Consider the following 8,559-nt stretch of genomic DNA (forward strand, 5'->3'; position numbering starts at 1 on the left):
TTCAATATTTAGATTAGTTTGTTTCTTCATTACATCATTTGCTCACCAATGGATCCTCTGCAGTGAATGGGTGGCTTTACAATGAGAGTCCAAAGCTGATAAAAACACAAAATATCCACAACATGACCCCAGTCCATCAACTAACATCTTGTGGAAAACTGTGTTTGTAAGAAACAAATCCAGCATTAACTTTAAACCATCATTTCTGGCCAAAACACAAGTATATAATCCATAATTAAGCTTCCTCCAGTAAAAAAAAAAAGTTCATCCCTTGTTGTTCTCTCACATCAAAAACCACTGAACTGTTTTTGCTTCATACCTATTTCAGTTCAATTCAGTTCAAGTTTATCTGTATAGTGCTTTTCACGATGCAAAAATATATTTAGTAAAAGCTTATCAGTGGTGACCATATCAAGTTGATGTCCATTATGGCAGAAATGTACTGTAAAAATCAAGCTGTTAGTTAATGTCATGTAATGCAAAATTTGGTAGTTTATGTTGTTTCGGGGTTGGCATCATCTGATGTCTTCTCGGGGAGTTGGCATGGTCTCTTCTCAGGTGTTTGGTATTTGTAAGGGCTGGATTCAAGGTAAAAGAGAAAAATTAGTGTAGCTGCTATTCCAACTAAGCAAAAAATAATGCACCAAGTAAAAGAATGAAAATGTGCATTTGATCAGATGTTACTGTACAAGGTTATTGAGATGTGTTATGTGAATGCTTGGCTGATGTGTCCTTAATCTAGATTTAAACAGACAGAGTGTTTTTGAACCACGAACATTATCAGTAAAGCTTCCAGAGTTTGGGAGCCAAATATAATAAAGCTCTAAGGAAGGGAAAGGAGGAAATGTGTGGCTAAGTTTTGTGTCCCATACTTGGAATTTGTGCTCTGCACTTCTCTCTGCACAGTGAGAAGTGAACGAACATGCACACACTGTGAACACACACGGTAACAGGAAGAGGGATGGATTGTAGCGTGACAGAAGACTAGTTAGATATGCAGGAGCTCAACTATTTAGGGCCATAAAAGTAAGTAGTTATATTTGATACTGATACGTTACTTAATAAGTAGCCAGTGCAGAGAATATAAAATTGGGGTAATTTTATCATATTTTCTTGACCTGGTAAGTACTCTACAACAGCTGCATTTTGGACTACCTGTAGCTTGTTTATTGAAGATGCTGGACAACCACCTAGAAGTGTGTTACAATAGTCCAGTCCAGAGGTCATGATTGCATGAACTAGCTTTTCTGCATCAGAAACAGATAACATGTTTCGTAGCTTGGCAATGTTTCTAAGATGGAAGAATGCTGTTTTTGTAACATGGGAAATGGGATTTTCAAAAGACAAGTTGCTGTCTAATATAACACCCAGATTTTTGACTGTAAGAGGAAGTAACAGTACATCTGTCTGACTTTTTCACTGGAGTAAGCAATACTATGGATAGAAGACTTGTACTTTAGCTGGAAGCAACAGTTTTAAGTAAATAGCTTCTTGATGGATTTGTTTTCTTGCATACACACAGCTTTTTGCTAAACAAGATGTTAATTGATGGCCTGGAGTCGTGTGGATTATTTGTGGATTATTTTATCAGCAGTTTGGACTCTCATTCTGATGGCTCCCATTCACCACAGAGGAGCCCCTGGTGAGCAAGTTATGTAATGAAAAACTCATCAACATCTTGAAATAGGCTAAGGTTTTTTATTGGGGGGGGGGGGGGGGGTGAAATGGGGTTTTAATCAACATCTAGAGACAACAGCATAAATTAAAGGTGGCACTCAAGGTATTATTGTCTAAATTATAGTGATACACCTATAATTGCTGTCAGACTTTACTGATCTGCTGAGTTAATGTGACTTACAGGGGAGTTTAATTCATGTCCAGACTTAGGATCTGAGCAAACAGCACCCTCTTCCGTTTAGCTAATTAACTCAATATGGTGGAATTATAATGTAAATAGAAATGTAGGTCCAGAATAGTCTGACAGACATTCATTCAATAATATGAAGCTATTAGGCTATATTACAAAAAGCGTAAAGTGACATTAGACACGTGCATGTTGACATGGAGCAAGTCAAGTGAATGAATCTTTTAAGTATATGAATCAGTGTTTTGAACAAACATTTCAAGGATTATGAATCATTCTCGTTCACTTCCATGCACTGGCTCATATTTTCCTTCTTGGAGCCTCTACTTTAAAGCTGGTGCTTGCTTTGGTGGTCTCACTCATTTAAAGGCATACAGAAAGAAGAGTGAACTTTTAATAAGACTTGCACGATTCAGCGAATCGAGTCCAATCACTCATTTATAACACAAAATATTCGACTCACAAAAATAAATCAAAATTCCCACCACTAATGTAAACATTTGACTCTCGCACTGATCTGGAAAATTACCCAGTAAAAAACATGGTTCAACCATATTGGTCTCATCATCTTGAAAACTGAATAGTCCTCGGCCGATTCCGGGAACTTGTTGTTGTCAGTTCCCGACAGTGAGGCGTATTTGCTGTATCCGCACTTCATTACCCACAATCCTCTGTCATATGCGTCTGGGGTGTGTGAGAAAGAGACATCTGCAGACTTTGATTTAGCACCAATGGTGAGAATCTACCTTATTTGTCTAAATAGGCATACGAGATGTATTTTATGTCTTTTGTAGCTAACCTAGAGGTCTATCTTGCTACATTTCGTTAAGCTAAATCTGGTGTTTTATTAAAGCTGTTCGACAAACCAACTTCGTCAGCTAGCCAACATAGCTAGCCAGCTCACTCCAGACACGCGAATCACTAGTACACGGTCAAACCGATCTGTGTGTTTGTCTTTTAGCATATTATACCGTTTTAACATAATGCGCTAAAGACGTTTTAATATCCGTTTTATCTAACTGACCTTTTTTATTTAACAATTTCCACATTTTAGCAATCATCCGCTAACAAAATCTTGGCTGTCTCTCAAAACGCTGCGTACCTTAACAGCATGTTTATCTGTAGGGTTACGTTAGTGCTACGTTTGAACACTTTGAATCACACCAGTTGTGAGACACGAGGAAAGCTAAAGCATTAATCTTGTGTGAGTTTTCTGATTTTCTGTGTTGCTAACATACATACATACGTCAGTGTTTATTCTGACACATGAAACGTTTTGATTTGTTTTGACGTTCATGGACAATATTTTTTCTTAAGATTTTAGGTTATGGGTTACATTTGATAAGAATGTCAAAATGAGAGTGCATTGGGTTCTGTAGCAAGTCAGCATGTCTTACACCATTTTTCATCACATTGTTGTACTAGCTTATTTTAAACAGTCCTGTGGTTTGAAATCTATCTATCTATAAAATGCCTGAGATGTGACTTTTCCCCTCTTTTTCTACAGGCTGCAGCAGGTATTTTCTACAGGGCTTGGCAGTATTTTGAGTTGTAGTGAAGAATCGCGCTTCAGTCGTTTCTCAGGAGCATCTGTGTTAGGTGCCACTATCACCGATCCCTCACCCATCATAAGCATCCGGGTAAGTACAAATGTTTATTTACGTTTATTTACGTTATTACAAATTATCCAGAGACCTCAGTAGCAAAAAATTCCCTTTGTTTTCTTATTTCATATTACTATGTATGCAGACCAGAATGGAAGCTAGTTTTGCATCCACGTTTCCAGCAGTCCCTCAAGTAGCGAAAGGTCAGTATTATCTATTTGGCTATTCAGCACTGATTGTACAGAAATCCTTTTTGTTTAGCAACAAGGTTCAATCATTTGTTTGTAACTGCTCTTTCATTTCAGCAGAAACCAATTACAAACAGCACCGCAGAACCCCTTCCACCTCCAGCACTCTGACCTACTCCCCTCGAGACGACGACGATGGCATGGTAATCACCACGCCGTCCCTTTTCAGAACAGCCAATCACATTTACATATAGAGGAATGGAAATCAGACGCCTCAGAGTTTTGTCCCATGAAGTACATAATAGCAAGCTTTCGGAGTAGCTTATTTGCTCTTTGGGCAGCTTTTTATAAATTGCTTTGCTGATTTTGGTTTTCTGAGTGTTTATGAGAGAGTGTCAAACCATACTGTTTTTATTTTTTTATATGTATTTGCCACACAGCCACGGCATGAATATTTACAAAGACGTAGACCGTTCTTGTGGCTCTTAATGCCTGACTAGAATTAGCATAATTAGATCTTTATAATCAGATTTGTTTTTCACCAAATTTATGTAAATCAGAAGACCGTTATCAGCAGGTGTTTTCCTCTAGTCGATTATTTTGGACGTTCACAGGAAATCCCATATGTGCGATGAGATGAGCTGAGGTAGTTGAATCAGAATACTGTTGATTTTGGTCACTGAGATGACATGCTCTCCTGATTACAGCGAGCTCAAAGGTATTTTTATAGGATGGGGTTTGTCTAGGAGGGAGTGTGTCTGATTCAGTGTTTTTTTTTGTGATGCTCAGTGGGGTATTCCAGAAAGCACACTTACTTAATCACATAAACCAACTTAATTACAGAAACCCAGAACTCTTGATCCAGACCTTTCTGAAATGTAGTTATAAGTTAAAAAGCGCAGCTGAGAGTAATTTCAGACTCCGAGAACGTTCACGGTGAACACACACACAAAAAACACTTGTGGAAGGAGATCAACCGTGTGTGAGATGAGAATAAAATAAATGATAGTACAATTAAATAAACGTTGTTATATTAGTGCTCTAAAATGAAAAACAATATATTAACTGTAATTTAATGTTGTGTGAAATCTGTCATCAGTGCACTGAATACTTCTGAAGTAAACTAACCCTGAAACATAGACTGCTCTGGAGAAACTTACAACTTACAAAATAAGTTGCTATGTCAGCTTGCATGTCCTGAAAGTTGAGGTTATCTGTTTACTTGTACTTTAACTTATCCGGTATGTCACCTAAATGCTTTCTGGAATACCCCAGATGACATTTAAATGACCTTTAAACAGTGTTTCGATGCAAAATATCTCTGTCCCTGCAGCCGCCATTAGTACCCCCTCGTCGCTCTGACTCTGCCATCTCGATTCGCTCTCTGCACTCCGAGTCCAACATGTCGCTGCGCTCCACCTTTTCCCTGCACGAGGAAGAGGAAGACACGGTGAGTGTCAGCAGTCTTCTGTTTCCTATTCAGGTGTTGATCTAGTGTAGTGACGCAAAAGACTGACAGACCTACACATGTGTCCAGCGCGAGATTGACTTTCTCTCTCTGGTTTACTTCCCAGGAGCCACAGGTGTTTGCGGAGCAGCCCTCCATTAAGCTTTGTTGCCAGCTGTGCTGCAGCGTGTTCAAGGACCCCGTCATCACCACCTGCGGAGTGAGTCAGCCAGCCGTCCCCTCACCTCTCCCTCAGGATAGGGCTGCCCGTCATGTTCTGGTTTTAGTTCATGTATTGATTTCCTGTCAGCTTGGGCCGTGAACAGCACGCCTCATTGACCTGTTTCCTAAGGCACTGTCAGGCTGTTGGACACCACAGTACAAGTGTCTGTTGAGAGATGAATTACACTTAAAATAGCTGAGTAGATGAAAATGTAAATTCAGCTTTTATTCGCTCTGATTGTGCTCCCTTTTCTCTTCCTTTTTCACTTCAGCACACATTCTGCAGGCGATGTGCCTTGACCTCAGGTAAGGAGAGCATTTTTTTTTACTCTAAACATTTGTCTTGCTTTCACCTTTCCCATGATGACCAGTTCTGCCAGTAGTGAGGAAGCAACCACTTTTTGGATGCACTGGCCAAAAAAGAAGAAAAAAACTAAAAATGAACATGAATTTGACTAACTGCATTATACTTTTGGTCAAAGATTCTTTCGCGATGTTGTTGTGAGTTCTACTGGGATCATGAAGTGAAAATCTGATATGATCTGATATCTACTGCACAAGACATCTGTTGTCACTCATCTATCAAAAGTGGAAAACTTACCATCTAGAACTGCATGTGGCCATACATGTATAATATATTTTTTATATTAAATAATTTATATACATTTTTTTTGAGGTTAATCATTTTAAATTCACAGAGAAAAAAACAATCGTTAATTAAAAAATAATGCGTAAAAGGTTGTTTAAAATGTTTTTATTTTTTATAATATTTTAGTTTTTTGCTTTGCTTGCTGTTATGGGGTGTAGAGTATAGACTTTTTTTTTTTAAAGGAAGAAAAGCAAAAATGTGAGCTTAAATGTGAATGAAAATGAGGGGGTCTGAATACTTACTGAAATATATTTGAATATATATTTTTTTTTTTTTTGCTCGACATTGACATAAGAGGCTCAAAGTTAATTTTGGATCAAGTGCAGGTCTCTAGCTCAGTTCCTCTTTCATTTCCTCTCCCTGCTCAATTTCATGCCCTTGGTCTGAGTGAGGTTTTCGACATACAGTAGTATTTGTGTTTTGCCAATAACCTGTGTTTCTACAGAGAAATGCCCCGTGGACAATTCCAAGCTCACAGTGGTGGTGAATAACATAGCGGTGGGCCGAGCAATCGGAGAGCTGTTCATCCACTGCAAGTACGGCTGTCACCCAGCTGCCTCGGGCAAACCCGGTGCCTTTGAGGTTGACCCACTTGGCTGTCCTTTCACCATCAAGCTTAGCACCAGGAAGTGAGTCCACCGGTTCACTGGAATTCACAATATCAGCGTTTCATTTCTATTGTTGCGACATAGTCATGAGTCATGCAGAGGGAGTGTAATGACTTAGTATTGTGTGTGTGTGACAGAGATCATGAAGTAAGCTGTGACTACAGACCTGTTCGCTGTCCCAACAACCCCAACTGCCCTCCATTGCTCACCATGAACCTGGAGGCCCACCTGAAAGAGTGTGAACACATTAAGTGCCCTCACTCTAAATACGGGTATGGACATTTGGAAAAGCAAACAATCTTTTCTCCCCGCACATAGATAAGGAGATAAAAACAGCCTTGAACTGATCTCTTCTGATTTTTTTTTCCAGTTGCACCTTCATTGGGAATCAGGACACGTATGAGACGCACCTGGAGGTGTGTAAGTTCGAGGGGCCTGAAGGAGTTTCTCCAGCAGACGGATGACAGATTCCATGAGATGCAGGTGACGCTGGCGCAGAAGGACCAGGACATCTCGTTCCTGCGCTCCATGCTGGGCAAACTCTCTGAGAAACTAGACCAGCTGGAGAAGAACTTGGAGCTCAAGTTCGGTGAGGAAACTAACTCTTAATTACTTGCCGTTTTTAGGCCAAAGCATGCACGGATGTTGATTTTGTTGGGCTTTTCTTGTGCTAATGTGGCAGATGTGCTGGATGAGAACCAGAGTAAGCTCAGTGAAGATCTGATGGAGTTCAGACGAGATGCTTCCATGCTGAATGTTTGTCTATTTTAAACTCTAGTTTTCACCAAATTAAGATGTACAACTGTGGTGATTTAGTTTTAAGAGCCTTCTAACCCATCCCTCCTTCTGCAGGATGAACTGTCTCACATCAATGCCAGGCTCAATATGGGTATACTGGGCTGTGAGTGTCTCTTCCTTTCCTCTTCCAGCTTTCTGTGAGGATAATGAGATGCTGTGTCCTTGTCTGACTGTATGAAATGTTTGCAGCCTACGACCCCCAGCAGATCTTCAAATGCAAGGGTACTTTTGTGGGCCACCAGGGTCCGGTGTGGTGTTTGTGTGTCTACTCTACTGGTGATCTCCTCTTCAGTGGCTCATCCGATAAGTCCATCAAGGTAATTTAACCTGCCATCAGCTTTTTTTTGTCACTTTGGTTTATGTGCATCCCTCTTTATTTGTATAAAATACCTGTACTTCTCTGCTCCATCAGGTTTGGGACACATGCACCACAATTAAGTGCCAGAAGACCCTGAGGGCCATGATGGCATAGTGTTAGCCCTTGTGCATTCAGGGGTAAGCATTTTGAGGTCTTGAACTGACATATAAATATTGGTATAAATATGAATATAAAGTGTTATTAATTTTCCAGGATTATCAAAAAATTACACGAACTGTAAAATAAAATATACAGAAATGGACGGATTGACAGTGGAAGGGATTGTGAAACGTAAAAATGGGTTGCAGATGTCGTTTCATGTTCTTTTCTCCTTTCTGTTGCAGGAACAAGCTTTACAGTGGCTCAGCCGACTGCACCATTATTGTGAGTGTTCCCGAAATCAGAGGAATCAAACTGTTCATGACATAGCCAGTGTGCTCTAATGCGGCCATGTGCTTGTTCTCCTACAGGTCTGGGATAATTCAGACCCCTGCAGAAAGTGAACACCATCCGGGCACACGACAACCCCGGTGTGCACTCTGGTGTCCTCACAACAACATGCTATTCAGCGGCTCTCTCAAAGCCATTAGGTCAGTGGGCGTCTGTTGAAGAGATCTACAGACCAAGCAGCTAAGATTGAGCTTTATTCTGCCCCGTTTGCTGATGTGTACGTAGCTGTTTAGGTGATGTGGAGGGGGTGCGATCCATGCACCAGCGGAGAATAGAAAAGCACAGATTTAAGTTACTGAGGCCCGGGTGGCGCAGAATTAGCTCCACTTGGCTCTGAGAGTCCGTCTGAAGAGCACATGATGAGCTCGTAT

At 40.4% G+C, this 8,559-nt stretch overlaps 1 long non-coding RNA gene and 1 pseudogene across 2 annotated transcripts; both read left to right on the forward strand.

Moving 5' to 3' along the window:
- Positions 1-2,488: 2,488 nt before the first annotated feature.
- Positions 2,489-3,961, forward strand: LOC113078173 (uncharacterized). Of its 2 annotated transcripts, none has more exons than XR_003281464.1 (4): positions 2,489-2,598; positions 3,372-3,504; positions 3,614-3,671; positions 3,774-3,955. It is a non-coding gene; the product is annotated as an uncharacterized LOC113078173 (long non-coding RNA). The 2 variants fall into 2 exon arrangements; XR_003281465.1 differs by lacking the exon at positions 2,489-2,598 and adding an exon at positions 2,995-3,068 and having other exon boundaries at positions 3,774-3,961.
- A 379-nt stretch (positions 3,962-4,340) lies between these two features.
- On the forward strand, positions 4,341-7,852 carry LOC113078174 (E3 ubiquitin-protein ligase TRAF7-like; annotated as a pseudogene).
- The last annotated feature ends 707 nt before the right edge of the window (positions 7,853-8,559 follow it).

Source organism: Carassius auratus, unplaced genomic scaffold (genome assembly GCF_003368295.1).
Source record: "Carassius auratus strain Wakin unplaced genomic scaffold, ASM336829v1 scaf_tig00024487, whole genome shotgun sequence".
NCBI lineage: Eukaryota > Metazoa > Chordata > Actinopteri > Cypriniformes > Cyprinidae > Carassius > Carassius auratus.